Here is a 21,818-nt window from a genome sequence, read left to right on the forward strand (position 1 = left end):
ATTTGAGGCTCACTTCAATTTTAAAAAATGCAACCTGGTCTTCCTATGGTGAGGTCCAGAATCCAACAGCTTACAATCTGTTCTGTTGTGCTTCATGCTTAAATACTAATAGCCAAGTATCAGATTGAAGGAAGCCTTCAGTGTTTGAAGAGAGATCAAAGTAAATAGGAAAAAAAGGAAGCCAGAAAAAACAAATAATAATAGGAAGTAGAAGTAAACTTCTAAGAAAAAAAGACCATAATTATACTCCATAGGGATAAGAGAAGAGAGTCTATCCATAAAAACTAAACAAAACAAACAAAAATAGAATACTACATAAAATATATAAACAAGAAACGTTCAAAGAACAAGAAAGAGTACTTGGAAATTAAAAATAGGATAGCTGAGAGTAAAAAAAAAAAAAAAAAGGTGGCAGATAAATTTAAAGAAATCCCTGAGAAAGCAGGGTAAGCCAGAGATGAAAGATAGAAAAGATAGGAAAATTAGTTGATCAGTCCAAGAGTCCCCATACCCAAATAATAAGAGAAAGAAAGAAGAGAGAGGAGGTGATTATCAAAAAAATATATAATAAAAAATTTCAGAACAGAAGGATATTGATTGAAAGGACTCACCCAGTACCCCACACAATGAAAGAAAGAAAGAAAAAAAAAAAAAAAGACCCAAAGCAAGGCATATAACTGTGAAATTTCAGAACACATTGGGTAAAGATTTTGAAAGCTTCCAAGTGGGGGGAAAAAAAAAAGGCCAAAATCAAAGGATAAAGAATCAGAGAGCACTGGACTTTTCAGCAGCAACACTGGAAGTTTAAAGACAAGGGAGCAATATCTTCAAAATTTTGAGGAAAAAAGTATTTTTACCTGAGAACTCTATACCTAGGCTTTCTTTCTTTCTTTCTTTCTTTCTTTCTTTGTCAATTATTTATTTTTTTGTTGAGGTATAATTGACATATAACATTATATTAGTTTCAGGTGTACAGTATAATGATTCGATATTTGTATACATTGCAAAATGATCACCACAATAAGTCCAGTTACCATTTGCTATCATAAATAGTTACAAAAATTATTTTCTTTTTCTTTTTCTTGTGATCAGGACTTTTAAGATCTACTCTCTTAGCAACTTTCAAATATGGAATACAGTGTTATTAACTACAGTCACCATGCTGTACATTAGTACCTTGGTTTCTGGATAGGCACTGTGCTAAACTGAATGTATCATGTTCTATGCAAAGCACTAGTAAAAGCAAATTGTCACTACAACTTATTATAACCTATTAACAATTAATTAATAAAAGGAAGTGATCCCTCAAACTATTAAAAATCAGAAGTAAAATGTGATTTTTCTGTTTTCATCACACAATGGTATTAAAATTAGGGCAATGGAACCAAAATATTAAAGAATTAAGTTCTGTTCGTGGCTTATTCTCTTGTAATCTTCTTGTTTGAGAAAGTTAATTAAAGGAATAATTGGATCAATAAACTATCAGTATCAATATGTTATCTCTCTTAGGATGTCTTTTTAAAAAATTAATTAATTTATTAATTTATTCTTGGCTGTGTCGGGTCTTAATTGCGGCACATGGGATCTTTCCTTGCAGTGTGTGGGCTTCTCCCTAGTTCTGGCGCACAGGTTCCAGAGCACATGGGCTCTGTAGTTTGTGGCATGTGGGCTCTCTAGTTGAGGCAAACAGGCTCTCTAGTTGTGGCGTGTAGGCTCAGTAGTTGCGGCGCCCGGGCTTAGTTGCCCCGCGGTACGTGGGATCTTAGTTCCCCCACCAGGGATCTAACCGTCGTCCTCTGCATTGCAAGACGGATTCTTAACCGCTGGACCACGAGGGAGATGCCAGTCTCTTAGGATATCTTTATTTGGAGCTTTAGAACTAAAACTATTATGGCATCTGGAAACAGGTTTTAGTTGGTTACTCAAAGCTTCCTCTCGACCTGGACACTAGAAAATTACTTGGGAAACCAGTAGCCTTAGTATACCCCTCTCCCTTTTTTTTGGCCACGTAGTGCTGGCATGTGGGATCTTATTTCCCCAGCCAGGGGTCAAACCCGTGCCCCCTGAAGTGGAAGCGCGGAATCTTAACCACTGGACCACCGGAGAAGTCCGTCCTCTCCCATTTTTAATAGACTAAGGTATACCTGCCACATACCAAAACCCTGCCTTTTTTTGAAATAAGGAGAATATGCTGATATTCTCTAAGGAGAATATGCTTCTGTCTTCCATAGCCTGAACTTCCAACAAAAAAGAAAGCAAGAAAAGAAAGAAAAAGGAAGGAAGGAAGGAAGAGGGAGGGAAGGAGGGAGGAAGAGGGGGAAGAAGGGGGGGAGGGAGGGAGGGAGGGAGAAACCAACTGAGAAAGTCCAACTTCAACATATCCTGTATCTGGGAACTTGAGATAGTAATTGTTTCATTCCCACCCACATGCCCTTCTCAGAGAATCTGCCCCACCCACAGTTCCTGGTAGCGGCAGCCCTACTGGCATTAGACTTTGTCTCCAGACCCACAGCTGATTGGACCAGGGGAGAAACCTAGCCCAATCAGATTCTTCTGTTTGATTATTTAACCAGAGACCTAGATACTGAGTCAGTAACTCCATAGAGGCTGTAGAGCTGTAAGGTCAGGTAGACTCAGGACAGGCGCCATTTTTTGCTGTATGCATACAAATAAACTGAGAAAACCGTTCTTCAGAAATAAGCCATAACCTAGATGTGCTAAAGGAAGCTGGAATCATACAGCCCTAGTGAAAGATTGAGAGAACAGTGGTCTGATAGCTTTGACGATTCCTATACTTGTATTTGGGATCCATGAGATTTCCCTATGGATTTCTAACCTCATGCTTTTTACTTGAGTTAATTTGGATAGCTTCATTTTGCTTATAACCAAAGAATCCTTGACTCAACAGTTTTTTAAAGTGCATTTTTGGGGGACTTCCCTGGTGGTACAGTGGATAAGACTCTGCGCTCCCAATACAGGGGGCCCGGGTTCGGTCCCTAGTCAGGGAACTAGATCCCACATGCATGCCACAACTAAGAGTTCGAATGCCACAACTAAGGAGTCCTGGAGCCACAACTAAGGAGCCCACCTGCCACAACTAAGACCCTGTGCAACCAAATAAATAAATAAATAAATGAAAAAGAAAGTGCATTTTTGGAACCCCACACTTCTACATTTTCATACCTCTCTTGTAATATATTTTATGTTGGTTGGGGGCAGGGAAATATCGGAGAGGAGAAGACATTTCCTTTGCAATGTCCTACAGAAGAGATGCCTGGATCCTTCTAGTCACAGGGATTCATAGGTGCTTAAAGGATCACCTTCTTCAAGACTCAGCCTGCTCTTCAGTAGTTCTGGTAGATGCTAGAAGAAACCAGATGATCAGCCACCGGATTAATAATCCATATAATTTGATGCCATTTATTAATTTATAATTATGTCAAACTGTAATTTATAAGTAAATGTTGTAATAAAGTTATTAAATTTATTATGGTTTGTAAAATAAAGCTATTAAATCTTAGTTGCAGGTTGCTACCACCAGTTTTTCTATAGATTTAATACATGTAGTTACAGTATTTTAAGTATACATGAACATTTTTAGAAATTTTTCATTTATTTCCTTGATATCAGGATTCTTAAAAATCTGAAAAAAAAAAAGGAATTTTGCAAAAACCGAAATGAATTTGATTAAACTATCAACCAAGATAGATTTTATCTGCTAGAGAGAGCAGATTCTAAAAAAATGGAGAAAGTTATTGTTTAAAATTATAACCTTAAGACACTCAGTAAATTAAAGTCTAAAAACTCTCCTTTATACATTGACATAATTAATGAAACTGACAATGCTTTGCTGGACAAAAATACTCCCAGCTCCTCACCTCCAGACATTGAAAACACTGCTCCACATCAGTCAAGATAGTTACTTTTTAAAAAAAATATTTATTTATTTATTTGGCTGTGCTGGGTCTTAGTTGTGGCATGTGGGATCTTTTAGTTGTGGCATGCCAACTCTTAGTTGCAGCATGTGGGATCTAGTTCCCTGACCAGGGATCGAACCTGGGCCCCCTGCATTGGGAGTGCAGAGTCTTAGCCACTGGACCACCAGGGAAGTCCCTTTTTTGTTGTTTTAAAAAAAGTAAAATTACATTTTGTGGGGGGGAATTCCCTGGCCGTCCAGTGGTTAGGACTCGGCTCTTTCACTGCCAAGGGCATGGGTTTGACTCCTGGTCAGGGAACTAAGATCCTGCAAGCCGCATGGTGTGGCCAAAAAATTAAAAAAATAAAATCACATTTTTTTTTTTTGGTGGGGATGCAGTTTCCTTCTTGGTTCCTTGTTGAAACTTTATTTTAACAAACTATGTGGTATTGATATCTCCATTTGAGAAAGCCTCTGCTGAGAAATTATCAATTTTCAGCCATGTATTCAGAGAATGTGGAGAGAACATTCTCTGATATTCGTGAACAAACCTAACCTTCATAATTTTTACAGAACCAGTTTGGTATTACACATTCAAAATCTACAACTGTAGTTTTCAACTTAGCAAAACTTTGTTTTGTCTCCTGTGTGCTTCGTACTATGTGAAAGCATAAGATCAGGACCCTTCAAAGGACTATACATAAAATGCATGAAACTAGGAATTTATACATTTCAGTATAAACTCAACTGATGAATTTTATTCCACAGAGTGTAAGAATTACAAAAATTTGAAGTAGGGGAGATGCCACTGTTATGAGTAGTAAAGTGTGTAAAATATGTATGGGTAAACATCAGATAATTATGTATACTTTTGTATGGGGTCATATCACAAAGTATGAACTTTTAAAGCAGCTTCCTCTTTAAATGACTTTCAAATTCTGAGATAATAAAAATCATATGTTTATTTATAAATTGGTCACACTATTTACAATCATTAAATTCTTATGACAGTAGGGAAGACCAAAAATGAAAATCATCATAATTTTGGATGAAAGGAAATAAGTTAATTTTATCCTTGGTTAATTAAAAATTAGAATATTTTACATGCTTAACTATATATGACAATTCTTACCTACTCTGAATAGTGAAGTCACGATACTGTTTATTTAGTTTCATACCTAAAGGAAACGTGAAACTTTCCCATTCACCTTGATATTTCTACAACCTACTTTATATCGAGCATTATTTTCACTTAACCTTAAAAAGGGTATAAGTGGGACTTCCCTAGTGGTGCAGTGGTTAAGAATCCACCCGCCAATGCAGGGGACATGGTTCGAGCCCTGGTCCGGGAAGATCCCACATGCCGTGGAGCAGCTAAGCCCATGCGCCACAACTACTGAGCCTGCGCTCTTGACCCCGTGAGCCACAACTACTGAAGCCCACGCACCTAGAGCCCGTGCTCCACAATGAGAGAAGCCACAACAATGAGAAGCCCGCACACTGCAACAAAGAGTAGCCCCCACTCACCACAACTAGAGAAAGCCCGTGCACAGCAAAGAAGACCCAACACAGCCAAAAATAAATAAATAAATAAATAAAGGATATAAGCTTTTCCTAAGAAAAACAATATTTAAGGAGGTCATCACTTCAATTCATCTAATTTTTTATTTTTTATTTTTATTTTATTTTTTAATTTTTTGGCCATGCCATGTGGCATGTGGGATCTTATTTCCCTGACCGGGGATGGAACCCGCACCCCTTGCATTAGAAGGGCAGTCTTAACCACTGGACTGCCAGGGGAGTCCCAAATTTATCTAATTTTAAAAATTTAAGTATAGTAGATTCACAATATTATATTATTTTCAGGTGTACAACATAGTGATTCAATATTCAATTTACTTAATTATCACTTTAATTTTCCATTGGATATTTTAAAGCTTAATTTTTTTTAAAGAAAGCAATTATGTGAACAAAGTGTTGCAGTTATTCTATTCTTTCTATTCTATTCTATTCTATTTTTCGGAGCAGAGGAAGTTTTATTGCAGGGCCAAGCAAGGAGAATGGGTGGTTCATGCTCAAAACCCCCAAACTCTCTTGCAGTACATTTAGCCTAGCTTTGTCCAAATAGGTGGGTGTTGATGTACGGTTGACTCTTGAGCACTTGGCCCTCCATATCTGCAGTTCTGCATCCACAGATTCAGTCAACTGCAGATCACATAGTACTGAAGTGTGTACTTAGTGAAAACAGTCTGTGTATAAGTGGACCCATGCAGTTCAAACCTGTGTTGTTCAAGGGTCAACTGTATATAGTTTATCCACTCAGAATTCTAATTACACTCAAGGAATATTTACTTTATCCACTCAGATTTATACTTCTGTCTAAGGAGTTACATAAAAAGGAGTGATTCCTTTCTCCTTTGTACTCATTTATTTTCCTACATAAAAGTTAGTTGTCACTCAGCTACATGTAAAAGGATGAAATTAGAACACTCCCTAACACCATACACAAAAATAAACTCAAAATGGATTAAAGACCTAAATGTAAGACCGGACACTATAAAACTCTTAGAGGAAAACATAGGAAGAACACTCTTTGACATAAATCACAGCAAAATCTTTTTTGACCTACCTCCTAGAGAAATGGAAATAAAAACAAAAATAAACAAATGGGACCTAATGAAACTTAAAAGCTTTTGCACAGCAAAGGAAACCATAAACAAGATGAAAAGACAACCCTCAGAATGGGAGAAAATATTTGCAAACGAATCAACAGACAAAGGATTAATCTCCAAAATATATAAACAGCTCATGCAGCTCAATATTAAAGAAACAAACAACCCAATCCAAAAATGGGCAGAAGACCTAAATAGATATTTCTCCAAAGAAGACATACAGATTGCCAAGAAGCACATGAAAAGCTGCTCAACATCACTAATTATTAGAGAAATGCAAATCAAAACTACAATGAGGTATCACCTCACACCAGTCAGAATGGGCATCATCAGAAGATCTACAAACAACAAATGCTGGAGAGGGTGTGGAGAAAAGGGAACCCTCTTGCACTGTTGGTGGGAATGTAAATTGATACACCCACCATGGAGAACAGTATGGAGGTTCCTTAAAAAACTAAAAATAGACTTACCATATGATCCAGCAATCCCACTACTGGGCATATACCCAGAGAAAACCATAATTCAAAAAAACACATGCACCACAATGTTCATTGCAGCACTATTTACAATAGCCAGGTCATGGAAGCAACCTAAATGCCCATCAACAGATGAATGGATAAAGAAGATGTGGTACATATATACAATGGAATATTACTCAGCCATAAAAAGGAACGAAATTGGGTCATTTGTTGAGACGTGTATGGATCTAGAAACTGTCATACAGAGTGAAGTAAGTCAGAAAGAGAAAAACAAATATCGTATATTAACGCATGTATGTGGAACCTAGAAAAATGGTACAGATGAACCGGTTTGCAGGGCAGAAGTTGAGACACAGATGTAGAGAACAAACGTATAGACACCAAGGGGGGAAAGCCGCGGGGGGTTGGGGATGGTGGTGTGATGAATTGGGCGATTGGGATTGACATGTATACACTGATGTATATAAAATTGATGACTAATAAGAACCTGCTGTATAAAAAAATAAATAAAATAAAATTCAAAAATTAAAACAAACAAACAACAAAAAAGTTAGTTGTCACTTATTTCAATGCAAGTCTCCAATGTGAAGCAGGGTATTGCTTAACTCAACAGAGCTGTAACCCGAAGTGTGAGTAGGGGAGTGTCAGCGTTTCCCAACAGCAACGTCTTTAGCAATTAAGGCGTGGCACCACCGGTACTAAATAACCCAATTCCAGTCAAACATGTTCCTGCTCCTCATCTTCCACTGTGCAGTAAACTCTCTAATATATATGTTCTAATCCTTAAATAAAGGGAAAAAGCTAGAAAGAAAAAAGAAAAAACACCATCCAAAAACCAAAAGTCATCTATATCAGTCACTGGATTTTCCTGCATCCCTGCCAAGTTCCACAGCCTCCGAGCAGGTTTCCCAACAGGAGATGAGAGAGGAGGGGCAGGGAAATGTTGCTAAGTAACACATGGGGTACAGTTGTGTAGTGGGCCTATCAGATGACACAACCTTGAGCCTTCTGCTGGTTCACGATCTTTCCACAATATAATAAAAGAGCTGCAATATTATATAGATAAAGAGAGGCAAAACAGAGAATTCCTAACCTCAGTTGTTAGTTCTAAAAGATCAGGTAGTTTAAGAATGATATGGTTACTTATACCTTTGAATTTTTCTTGTTAGTCTTATTTTTCCCTGGACACTTTCAGGGTTAGGTATCATCTTTTTGTATTCATGAACTCATGAATTAGTTCAATCATTTATTCATTCAACAACGATCCATCCAGAACCTGTTACGGCATTGTTACATCTTAAGTACTAAAACTGAGACTCATATTAATATCATGAGGTTTCCATCAGAAGTTTGTTATCAAAATGAAAAAGCATAAAGATCAAAATGAGCAATTCCTTGAAATATTTATTATCGTTGCAATAATATTTATTATTTATTTTTAAGATAAGGCTAGAATATATGCTTTTATTTGATATGACTATGGGTTACAAAACAGATATTTCCCAATTATTATGGAAGGTAGAGAGGAAATCCAAACACCAATAGCTACATAATACACATTGGAAAATATATTGTTACAGAAGAATTTACCAGAGTTCCCTTTTGAACAAGAAACTCTTGGTTTGACTTTAATTCAGTTTACACACATTTTTAAATAAAAGCATATTATTGTCTAAAGTGACCTGTGCTTGTTATTTACTTTTGCATATTCATCCCCTATTCTATGTCTAGGATAACTTTCCTTTTTTTTCTGGCACTGCTAATATTGAGCACCTAATTTATACAAGTTGGAGAGATGTTAATTCTGCATGCTTCATCTCCTTTACATTCTAAGAAGTAGATACTGTCATTATTGCCACTTTACAGATAGTAAAACTAAGGTTAAGTAAGCTATCCAAAGTCATACAGCTTGAACTACAGAATCAAATCTGAGCAGTCTGTCTCCAGGACCCTCCCCATTAATCATTATGCTATACAACTCCCCATGAGCTTAATTGCATTTCCTGATCAAAATTTCATATGGTAGGGACTTCCCTGGTGGCGCAGTGGTTAAGAATCCACCTGCCAATGCAGGGGACATGGGTTTGAGCCTTGGTCCGGGAAGTAGCCACATGCCACGGAGCAACTAAGCCTGTGCTCCACAACTACTGAGCCTGCGCTCTAGAGCCTGCGAACCACAGCTACTGAAGCCCAAGTGCACCCTAGAGCCCACGCGCTGCAGCTACTGAAGCCCGCACTCTCTAGGGCCCATGCTCTGCAACAAGAGAAGCCACCGCAGTGAGAAGCCCCGCACCGTAACAAAGAGGGGGCTCGCTGCAACTAGAGAAAGGCCTCGTGCAGCAACGAAGACCCAATGCAGCTAAAAAAGAAAAAAAAATATTTCATATGGTACATCAAGATGTTTCTAACACTTAAAAGTGTTTAACTAGAGACCTATAGTTTAGTAAATGTGGTTTGACTTCTCATTTATTGAGAATAAAATCCACCTGTATCCACAATGTGTTAATAACAGAGAAGTGCTTAAAAATAGCAGCCTAAAACCTTTTCTCTTATAGCATTTAGAAACAAAGCACCAAAATTTATAAAAATAAACTACATTACTTTTTAAGGGCAAAATTCATGAATTCATATATCAGGACATAAAAGAAAGTTTGTTTGTTTGTATTTATTTGCCCTTGAAGCTATAACATGAAGTTTAATTTCAGCCTACATTTTATACACATTTTGTCTTTTTAAAAACATTTTTAAAAATTTATTTTGGGCTTCCCTGGTGGCGCAGTGGTTGAGAATCTGCCTGCCAATGCAGGGGACACGGGTTCGAGCCCTGGTCTGGGAAGATCCCACATGCCGCGGAGCGACTGGGCCCGTGAGCCACAACTACTGAGCCTGCGCGTCTGGAGCCTGTGCTCCGCAACAAGAGAGGCCGCGATACTGAGAGGCCCGCGCACCGCGATGAAGAGTAGCCCCCGCTTGCCGCAACTAGAGAAAGCCCTAGCACAGAAACGAAGACCCAACATAGCAACCAATCAATCAATTAAATAAATAAATCTTTTAAAAAAATTTATTTTATTTATTTTTGGCTGCACTGGGTCTTTTTTGCTGCACGTGGACTTTCTCTGGTTGCGGTGAGTGGGCGGGGGCTACTCTTCACTGCGGTGCGCGGGCTTGTCATTGTCGTGGCTTCTCGTTGCGGAGCATGGGCTCTAGGCACGCGGGCTTTAGTAGTTGTGGCATGCAGCCTCAGTAGTTGTGGTGCGCGGGCACAGTAGCTGTGGCTTGTGGGCTCTAGAGTGCAGGCTCAGTAGTTGTGGCGCACGGGCTTAGTTGCTCCGTGGCATGTGGGATCTTCCCCCACCAGGGATCGAACCTGTGTCCCCTGTATTGGCAGACGGATTCTTAATCACTGCACCACCAGGGAAGCCCAAGCATTTTGTCTTAAAAACAAGAACACGCCAAAGATTTTTAAAAATCAACAAACTATGCTTTTTTTTTAACACGATGAATTTAAAGTAAATTAAACAGCATATTTCTCTTGTGAAATGGGAAATGTTTCCTTTTCTGTGAAGAGGGATTCGCTAGCCTAACAATCCAAGCTACTTTCCCCTATGCCTCTTAGCTAAGGTAAGTAATTTGATTAATGAATGTGGGGGAAGAAACCAGGTTTGTGTATCCCACTCAGTTCCATTCTCCTGAGAGCTGGCAGCCTCTAGGTGTATCCTGACTAACGTCATATGGGGAAAGGGGCTGGTCTCTTCAAGTGTAGCCTGTGGTTTTTCAGCATTACCTGTGACAAGACAGGCAAATATGCCTACATTGGAGTTCAGAATTAGGAAGCCCTCATGCCCACAGATGTAAGCCATGTTCTCTAATATCCGCTTTTATTATTAATAAAGAGGATAACTTGGTTCTTCACATACCTACTCTGTCTTATCTCTCAATTCAGATCGCAGGTGGGGAAGAGGGGTAATGCTTACTGGGTTCCCTCAGACACAAACATGTGTGTGATCGATATTATTAAACAACATATTAAAATGAACTGACATTATTTTTAATAATAGTTCTAAAGTATTTTATATTTAAAATCAGCTCTTCATCACGGACCATAATAAAATCGTGAAATAATTTTTTAAATTTCTAAGGAGTGATAAGATTACATATTTCTATGAAAGGGATAGTCAAAAAAATCATAAGCAAAGCTAAGGGCGATTAGGATTCAGGAGCCCATTTCCTCTATACTTTAGTTTCCCAAACATCCCTAGAATCTGGGCCACTTGTCCAATTTGCAGATTATCAGGTCTCTACCCTGGACATCCTGATTCATTGAGTCTTGACTGGGGCCCAGGAATCTGTTGCTAACAATGTCTTTGATATGCCTCACCATTTGGGGAACTTGGAAAAACATTGTCTTTCACCAGAAATAATGAAGAAAACATGTTTTATTATAGCTGTGCATGAAAATTTAGGATGAAGTTTAGCTTTGTATTATGACATCCAATAAATAAATTTGGGCTTGGGGAATTCCCTGGAGGTCCAGTGGTTAGGACTCTGCACTCTCATTACCAGGGCCTGGGTTTGATCCCTGGTCAGGGAACTAAAATCCCCTCATGGCATGGCCAAAAAAAAAGAAAAAGAAATTTGGGCTTGTTTTCCTAATACTTCCAAATAGATTACTTAAGAGAAATATTACAAAATTAAGCACAATATAAAATAAAGAAAAAATCTATCAAGATTTCTGGCTCACATAATTTGCTCACAAAATGATAGGTACTGTAGCATTTGAATTCAAATCCTAGCACTGCCACTTTCCAGGTAAGTGACTTCATGCGAGTTACTTAAGCTCTGTATTCCTCAGCTTCCTCATCTGCAAAATGGAGATTGTGTTAGTAGTAACTTCCTACAGAGTCGTTTTGAAGATTAAATGAAATAATTAAAGCCTTCACAGTATATAAAATGAATAATTATTTGTTGTACATCTTATTAAACCTTGTTTTAATTAATTGATATAGTTAATACATGTAAAGCCCTTAGAAGGGTGCCTGCACATAGTAAGTTATTATTACATAAAGTAATATTGAGATAATAATGACCTTTATTTCTATGATGATTTATGTTTTAAATCCATCTTCATATAAATATCCTTTCATTTGCTCCTTCCATTAATCCTGTGAGGTAGGTGTTATTAGCCCTTTTTTATTAAGGAGGAAATTGAGGCTTAGAGAGGTGAAAAATTTACTCAAAACTTCACAATGGGGACGTTTACCCTGGTGGTCCAGTGGTTAAGACTCTGCTCTCCCAATGCAGGGGGCATGGGTTTGATCCCTGGTCGGGGAAATAAGATACTGTGGCCAAAAAAAAAAAAAAAAAAGAAACTTCACAATGTATTAGTTGAGCCCTAATTAGAAGGCTGAATTTGCAGGATTTCATGAGGTGGATCTGTTTGTCATATGAAGGCCAGGACACAGGGAATATTTCATAACTGTTTGCAGGATACATCCTTTGTCAGATCTGTAACAGTTCCAAATCCAAATCAAAAATAAATCAAGTACAAACTCCTTTGAGCCTGTAATTTCATTGCCTTGCCTTGTCTTTTCTTACCTAATCTTATTCATCTGATACACCTTTATCTACTCCCTCTGCATAGTCAGATCATTATGTATCTAGTTTCTGAGGCCTAATTATGATAACCATATTCTCCAAATCTAAGCTTGAGACATTTGATTTGATTGATAGTCCAATAAGGGGGTAGAATATTGAAATCAGTTTCAGCTTAGAAAATTTAGGATGTAGAGTCCTTGTAGTGATGACACTGAAACAGGAGGGAAGGGGGCAGGGCACAACCTTTAAAAGAATGACATAGCCATAGGACATGACAAAAACTGGTTAGAACTAAGTCCAAGATGGCAGAATATTCGACTTCCAGTGCACCCTGAGCCTCATCATATGCTCATTATAATACATTAGCATGCTCAACGACACACCCGCCAGCGCCATGACAGTTCCGAGGCTAACCATAAAAGGCCAAAAAGTGGGTGGTGGCCCATTCCTGGAAATCTCTGCCCCTTCCCCCCAATAGTTGGAATAATCCTCCCAGTCATTAGCCTATGAAATTACCCAGCCCATAAAAACTAACCACGCCATATTTTGGGGCCTCTCTCCTTCTGAGATGGCCCAAACTCTGTGAAGTGTGTTTCTCTCTAAATAAATCCAACTTCTTACCTATCACTTTGTCTCTCACTGAATTCTCTCTGCGACAAGACATTAAGAACCTGAGCTTCATTAAGTCCTGAGACCAGGTGTGTGATCTCAATTAAAAGACCAGGTTCAAGTCCCTATCTGAGTTGCAGGATTTCAACACTCCTTGCATTCTTTCCTGCATTCCTGGTAGTAATGTGATTTATTCCTACTCTCAGTCCTTAAAAAGTATGTCTTTATATTCACATACAGTATAAAAAAAGAATAAACATATTTACATACACATTAAAAAAAAAGATTTGGAAGATACACACCAAACAGTTAACAGTGTTTACTTCTGGGGAATGAAATCTCCAGTCTGGGTACTGATTTTTTATATTAGATACCTTTTTACTAGATAAATGGTTTTACAATGATCATATGTTTCCTCTGCATTTCAAAAACTACTTTGAATATTTAAAAAATCAATCACAAATAGAACTTAAACCAGGATGTCTTCTTTTCAAATCACTGCTCAGTCTAGGTTTCAGTCAACTAATCAAGCAAGCTGTTAGTTGCTAATCAAGCAAACTAATCTCAGCTGCTCCGGTTTGAATGTTGAATTCAGACTCACAAGTCAGAACCTTTATATTGATAAATTTTGCCCAACTTGCTGTTATGTTCCATCTTCCTTGCTCTAAAACTCTTAGAATCCATTCCCACAAGTTTCCCAGTTTCCTATTAATACACATTTGCATATCTCTTCGGAACACTGTGCGCTTTCCCCCTTAAGGCATCCTGGGAGCTAACTGGCTTCTGGAGGCAGAAAGGAAGGTGGGGGTGGGTCTTCAGGAGATTAGGCATCCCCTAGAGCAGGGGTCCCCAACCCGCGGGCCACGGACCCATAGCAGTCCGTGGCCTGTTAGAAAATGGGCTGCACAGCAGGAGGTGAGTGGTGGACAAGCGATCGAAGCTTCATCTGTATTTACAGCTGCTCCCCATCGCTCTCATTACCTTCTGAGCTCTGCCTCCTGTCAGCATTATGGTGAGTTGTATAATTATTTCATTATATATTACAATGTAATACTAATAGAAATAAAGTGCGCAATAAATGTAATGCACTTGAATCATCCTGAAACCACCCCCCCACCCCGTCCATGGAAAAACTGTCTTCCACGAAACCAGTCCCTGGTGCCAAAAAGGTTGGGGACTGCTGCCCTAGAGCAAGATTACTGCCTTAGGCAAGGTTTGATAGATCCTTAAACTCAGGCAGGGAAGGAGGTTCTGTCTTCACCTGCAAGGCAGGTGCAGGGAAATTTGAAGGTACAAGATTCCCAGTTTTGTCTGAGTCCATCCAAATATCCCCAACTCAAGTCTCAAGAATTTCCCTCCTTCCCAACTAATATCCTAATCTTAACATAAAAGACTTGGTGAGGTTGTGTATTCTGTTGTAATTCTATCTGCAAAATTAAATTTGGGGCCTTGTCTGCCAGGCAGTTGCGAGATCAATTCTTTTAAGGTTATCATAGAATTTCTCTGGTTCTCTACCTATTCCTTTAGCTCAGAGCTCAACACCCTGACATTTTCTTATTCTTACTGAATATTCTTTTTTATTTTTGGCTGCGTTGGGTCTTCGTTGCTGCACGCGGGCTTTCTTTAGTTGCGGCGAGCAGGGTCTACTCTTTGTTGCGGTGCTCGGGCTTCTTATTGCGGTGGCTTCTCTGGTTGCAAAACACAGGCTCTAGGCACATCAGCTTCAGTAGTTGCAGCACGCGGGCTCAGTAGTTGTGGCTCACGGGCTCTAGAGCGCAGGCTCAGTAGCTGTGGCACAGGGCTTAGTTGCCCTGCAGCATGTGGGATCTTCCTGGACCAGGGATCGAACCCATGTCCCCTGCATTCTTAACCACTGCGCCACCAGGGAAGTCCTGAATATTCTTTTATTCTCCAGTACAACTAAAACAAATCTCACCTTGTGGTCATCTTTATTACTATACTAGGCTAGCCCATACTTGAATTCTCAAAGCCTTGCTTTTTTTGGACCCTTCATCCTAAACAGATTACATTTTGAGGAATCATGTCATTGTCCCATCCTGTAATGCTTAGTTTTATGTGTTAGTTTGGCTAGGTTATAGCACCTAGTTATTCAATCAAACACTAACCCAGATGTTGCTATTAGGAATTTTGTAGGTGGGATGGGATTAATTTCTGTTGTCTTTGACTTTAAGGAGATTATCCTCTATTATTGTTATTAATTAGATGATTATTCTCATCCAGTCAGTTCAATGGCCTTAAGAAAACACCTAAGGAAGACATTCCATCTAATGGGCAGTAGCTTCAGTTTCTGCCTGAGTTCCTAGCTTGAGGGCCTGCCCTACAGACTTCAGTCTTGCCTAGCCAGCCCCCAAGATTGCTTAAGGTAACAATTCTTTGCAATATACATATTTATATATATATATATATATATATGTATGAGAGAAACAGTACATATATGTATATGTTATATATATGATGGGTTCTGTTTGTCTGGTAGAACCCTGACTGATACACATGCCATGGATTCAGGGCCAGCTACATAATTTGCTTGGCCCAGTACAAAATGAAAACATGAGAACCCTTGTTCAAAAAGCAGGAAACAAGTGCTATTAAAGGTAATAAAATATAAAACTTTTTCCTTTAAAAATTTTTTATTATTTATAAAACATACAGAGGTGAGTCACAACATAAACTTACTAAAAACTGATTTTTGTGTCATAATGTTTAATAAATAATACTTTATTAATGTGATATCTTGATTGATCATAAGATTTTTCTGGCTTGCTTGTCTGCAAATTCATTATGGTAGGCCATCATGATACTTTTAGCAACTTCATTTTCAATGTAATTGAAAGCTACACCAGGTGGTCTTGGTAAATGCCAGATGGCAAATAATTTTTGATAATTTTAAAATTTGAAAAGGACTTTTCTGCTGATGCAACTGTTACTGGAGCTATTAAGAGTATTTTATAGAAAAAAAGGCATTATACAGACTATGAAAACATTGGGCTAAGTTTCTGATAAATTATTTTGAAATATATCTTTTAATTTGTATAGAGCTAATAATTCAGATGGAATAATTTTTCTAAAAAGACAACTCTGCATATACATCAGTTTCATTTAAGCCTGAATTTCATTGTAAATGAAAATTTATGCAATGGAATTTTAATGTTTCCTCTGACATTTCCTGTAATTGTAACAGTCATAAGAAATTGAAAGTGGTTTTCTGATTTGTATAAATTCAAGATGGCTGTCTATGCATTCTATAATTGTCTTCAATTAAAAGGAAAAATTAATTTAAAATTGTCTTCTTTCTTAATAATTTGTTCACCTGAAGCTTTGTATGAAAACAGTATTCTTTTCTGTTAAATGTGACAATGTTTAAATTCAGTTTTTTTTTGTAAACTCTTGGAATTGTTAAAAAAACAAAATTCAACTAAGTAAATTTAAAGATCTAACTGACTTTATTCAATAATTCAAGAATTGGGCTGCATTCCATCTAGCAAATAGAAAGGAGCTCCCTCTGAAGAGCTGTACAAAATGAAAGCCTTTTATAGGCAGAAGGGGGTGGGAAAAGGAAGTTTCTAGCAAAGAGTGGATGTTTCATGCCAAGTCACCTTCCTATAGGGGATGGATGGGGTCTCTAGGGCAAATTACCTTACTAGTGCTGACCAGGTAATTTGAAAGGTTACATACCTGGGAGAGGCTGAAACTGCAGTTAGGTTAGGCATTAAATCTTGGTTTGCTCACATAGGACTTAGCACAAGTGACTCCATTTTGGGCCTGTGTTCTCTTTTTTAACAGAATCTAAACTCACTGAAGTGAGTTTAATAACTCTCATATATGTTTTATTACAATATCCATGTGTACACTTTCATTTTATAATAATTTGTAATAATTTGTTGACAGTGTTTATTGCCAGATCACTGGCAGTTTCTGTCTGGGTACTCAGGCCAGAGAGTTAGTATTTATGTAGATGCTGCCACGTCTGCTTTCTGTGCTGCTGCTACCACCATCACCAATACCAGTCTGGACCCAGACCCTGGCCCAGGCATAGGCAAGTGTGCTGGGCTGTCAGACCAATTGCTCAACACCCAGGCTGTCTGCTATGCCCACAGGTCTGAACCTGTGTCTGCATGTGCTGCCTCCTTTCTCCCCAAGTGTATCTCCCTTACCCAAAGGACTACTTTATTGTCCTGTTGAACTTCACTTACAAAACACAAGTTCAAAGATAAAATTAAGTATAAGGCCTTTCTGAGAGTGAGGCCCAGAGGCCCATGAAGCAGCCCTGCATGTTTTACTAGTGTTCTAATTTCACTTAATTTATGCTATGCTATTGCTAGGTAAGCAATCCAATCCCCAAATTCTCTTCTTGAGAGTCTGTTTACTGAAAAAGGAATATATGACCAGTGTTTGTGAAGATTGGGTCTTGTAGGAAATAGATGTCAAGAAGGAATTAGGAGCACAATAGATTTATTTAGGGCAATGTCTGTGAAAGATAAAAGGAGGGGGAACAGGAGTAGACAGGGAAAACCTTCAGACCCAGTGATTCCTTTAGAAATCAAGTAGCCTTAATCTAGATATTATAAAAATATTAAACTAAATTTTTAAAAAAAACCCTAAATTAAAGAAAATTAAAATAAGGTTTTCTAATTTTTTTTTTAATTTCAAAAGAACTTTCAGGCATAAATAGTCATGTTCCAATGTAAATTTATAAAATTCATTTCAGAACTTCTTATAAAACTTTAAAAAACATTTTAGGGGCTTCCCTGGTGGCGCAGTGGTTGAGAATCTGCCTGCCAATGCAGGGGACACGGGTTCGAGCCCTGGTCTGGGAAGATCCCACATGCCGCGGAGCAACTAGGCCCATGGGCCACAACTACTGAGCTTGCGCATATGGAGCCTGTGCCCTGCAACGAGAGGCCATGACAGTGAAAGGCCCGCGCACCGCGATGAAGAGGGGCCCCCGCTTGCCACAACTAGAGAAAGCCCTCGCATAGAAACGAAGACCCAACACAGCCAAAATAAATAAATTAATTAAAAAAAAAACATTTTAAGTTCAAATATAAAAGCAGATAACTTATGAATTAAAAAAATACCTCTGCAAGAATATACAATGGAGAAAAGACAGTCTCTTCAGCAAGTAGTATTGGGAAAGCTGGACAGCCGACATAAATCAAAGAAGTTAGAACACACCCTCACACCATACACAAAAATAAACTCAAAATGGCTTAAAAACTTAAGTATAAGACATGACACCATAAATCTCCTAGAAGAGAACATAGGCAAAACATTCTCTGATATGAATTGTACCAATGTTTTCTTAGGTCAGTCTCCCAAGGCAACAGAAATGAAAGCAAAAATAAACAAAATGGGACCTAATCAAACTTACAGGCTTTTGCACAGCAAAGGAAACCATAAACAAAAATGAAAAGATAACCTTCGGACTGGGAGAAAATATTTGCAAATGATGCAACTGACAAGGGTTTAATTTCCAAAATATACAAACAGATCATACAACTCAATAACAAAAAAAACACAACCCAATCAAAAAATGGGCAGAAGAAATAAAAAGATATTTGTCCAAAGAAGACATACAGATGGCCACAAGGCACATGAAAAGATGCTCAATATCACTAATAATTAGAGAAATGCAAATCAGAACTACAATGAGGTACCACTTCACACTGGTCAGAATGGCCATCATTAAAAAGTCTACAAATAAAATATGCTGGACAGGGTGTGGAGAAAAGGGAACCCTCCTACACTGTTGGTGGGGATGTAAATTGGTGCAGCCACTATGGAAAATATTATGGAAGTTCCTTAAAAATCTAAAAACAGAGTTGCCATATGATCCTGCAATCCCACCCCTGGGCATGTATCTGGAGAAAACTCTAATTCGAAAAGATACATGCACCCCAATGTTCATAGTAGCACTATTTGCAATAGCCAAGACATGGAAGCAACCTAAATGTCCATCGACAGATGAATGGATAAAGAAGATGTGGTATAGCTTCTTCGCTGTAAAAATACCAAATGGTGGATGACGGCAGTGCTGCGGGAGGGCCCAGAGGCCCCAGGGCCCTGGAGTCGGAGGCCCCAGTGTCTTCCGCAGAGGCTTTGGTAGCAGCGTCTGGGCCCGGGGTTGTGGCCCGGGTCTCGGTGGGGGCAGAGACTGCAGAGCTCATGGAGGCAAGGCTGAGGACAAGGAGCCACAAGGAGTGGCTCCCCGTCACCAAGCTGGGCTGCCTGGTCAAGGACATGAAGATCAAGTCCCTGAAGATCTATCTCTTCTCTCTGTCCATCAAGGAATCTGAGATCATTGACTTTTTCTTGGGGGCATCCCTCAAGGATGAGGTTTTGAAGATTATGCGTGTGCAAAATCACACCCGTGCTGGCTAGCGGACCAGGTTCAAGGTATTTGTCGCCATTGGGAATTACAATGGACATGTTGGTTTGGGTGTCAAGTGCTGTAAGGAGGTAGCCACTGCCACCCATGAGGCCATCATTCTGGCCAAGCTCTCCATCGTCCATGTGTGGCGATGCTACTGAGGGAACAAGATCAGCCAAGCCCCATACCGTACCTTGCAGGGTGACTGGCCACTGTGGCTCTGTGCTGGTGCGCCTCATCCCTGCTCCCAGGGGCAGTGGCATCATCTCAGCCCCTGTGCCCAAGGAGCTACTGATGATGGCCAGAATTAATGACTGCTACACCTCTGCCAGGAGCTGCACCACCACACTAGGCAACTTCACCAAGGCCACTTTTTTTTTTTTAATTTTTAAAAAATTTATTTATTTATTTATTTTTGGCCGCATTGGGTCTTTGCTGCTGTGCGCGGGCCTTCTCTATTTGCGGCTAGTGGGGGCCACCCTTCATTGCAGTGCGCGGGCCTCTCATTGTGGTGGCTTCTCCTGCTGCAGAGCACAGGCCCCAGGCGCAAGGGCTCCAGCAGTTGTAGCATGTGGGCTCAGTAGTTGTGGCTCACGGGCCTAGTTGCTCCGCGGCATGTGGGATCTTCCCGGACCAGGGCTCGAACCCGTGTCCCCTGCATTGGCAGGCAGACTCTCAACCACTGTGCCACCAGGGAAGCCCACCTTTTTTTTTTTTTTTTTTTTTTTAAACACTTACTTATTTGGCTGTGCTGGGTCTTTTAGTTGTGGCACGCGGGATCTTTTTTGCTGCAGTGCGTGGGATCTAGTTCCCTGACTAGGGATCGAACCCAGGCCCCCTGCATTGGGAGCGCAGAGTCTTAGCCACTGGAACACCAGGGAAGTGCCTCTCTCTTTCCTTTAAAGTGCTGAAATATATTATTGGACATGTACTAAGTACTAACACTTGCTGGGCTCTTTGGCAATTATGAACGCAATTCATAACTGTAAAATACTTACAATTCATAATGGCAATTATGGTTGATTTATGCATCTCTTTAGCAAAAACTTCTTGAATTCCCACTTGGTATTAGGCAAAGTACAAGCTACCAGGAATTCCATAGTAAATAAAGTATGCTCCTCGCCATTCCCCAAAGTACTTGCAATCTAGTGGGAGATACACACACTGGTCAGCAATAGTTACTTCCCCTTCAGCCCTTGCACCCAGAATGAGACAAGAAGAGCAAGCCTGAGCCCAATCTGCAGCCTGAAGCTTGATGCAGAGCTGAGGCAACCTAGATCAGCTAAACCATAGTGGGCCTGCAGACCAGTAAGCATGAGAATAAATGCTTATTGTTGGTAAATTTATGGTGTGGTTTATTATGCAGCATATTGTAGTAAAAGTCTGGCTAATGCATATTCTGCAGTTTCTTTTTTCATCATTCTTTCTTGCATCTCAGATCCATGTGTGCTTAATTTCAGCCTAGTGTGCCCTTTAGAAGATCTTGAGTGTCTTTGAGTGGAAAATTCTCTGAGTTTACACTTGGTTAGAAAATTGTTTATCCCGTGTTCTTTTTTTTTTTTTTAGATTTATTTAAGAGTTCCTTCTCTATCCCCCATAAAACACACACAAAACACTTCTGAAAATCAGCAAACAATCAAAGTCACCCGAAGGGTTTTTGTTTTTTGAATTTTATTTATTTATTTTTTATACAGCAGGTTCTTATTACTTATCTATTTTATACATATTAGTGTATATATGTCAATCCCAATCTCCCAATTCATCCCCCCCCCATCACTTGTTCTTAAAATACAATTTTTGGGTAAATAAGTGTAAGTTGACTATTATTTGTTCTTAAAAGAATAAAGATATTCTTTTGTCTTTGACTTTAGTTGTTGCGTTAAGTCAACTATTAGTATAATTATTGTCCACTTGTAGGAAATCTCTCTTCTCCCTAGCTATTTTCATATATTCTCTTTGTCTTTGGCATTCTGAAGTTTCATTATGACATGAATAAGTATGGATTTTGACTAGGCATAGATTCTTTTTATTCTACCTAAAATTTATTGGGATTCTTGGGCATGTAGATTAATGTCTATGGTAGGCAGATTAATAAACCCTCAAAGATGTCCATGTCCTAATCTTCAGAACCTATGAATATGTTAGGTTACCTGACA

The 21,818-nt window shown here is 39.0% G+C and overlaps 1 non-coding gene and 1 pseudogene across 1 annotated transcript; one reads left to right on the forward strand and one right to left on the reverse strand.

Annotated features, from left to right (window-relative positions):
• Positions 1-4,035: 4,035 nt before the first annotated feature.
• Positions 4,036-4,108, reverse strand: TRNAG-CCC. The gene has a single exon. It is a non-coding gene; the product is annotated as a tRNA-Gly (tRNA).
• Positions 4,109-19,307: 15,199 nt separating this feature from the next.
• LOC118905378 lies at positions 19,308-20,064 on the forward strand (annotated as a pseudogene).
• Positions 20,065-21,818: the final 1,754 nt, after the last annotated feature.

The sequence above is a fragment of the Balaenoptera musculus genome, chromosome 12 (genome assembly GCF_009873245.2).
Source record: "Balaenoptera musculus isolate JJ_BM4_2016_0621 chromosome 12, mBalMus1.pri.v3, whole genome shotgun sequence".
NCBI lineage: Eukaryota > Metazoa > Chordata > Mammalia > Artiodactyla > Balaenopteridae > Balaenoptera > Balaenoptera musculus.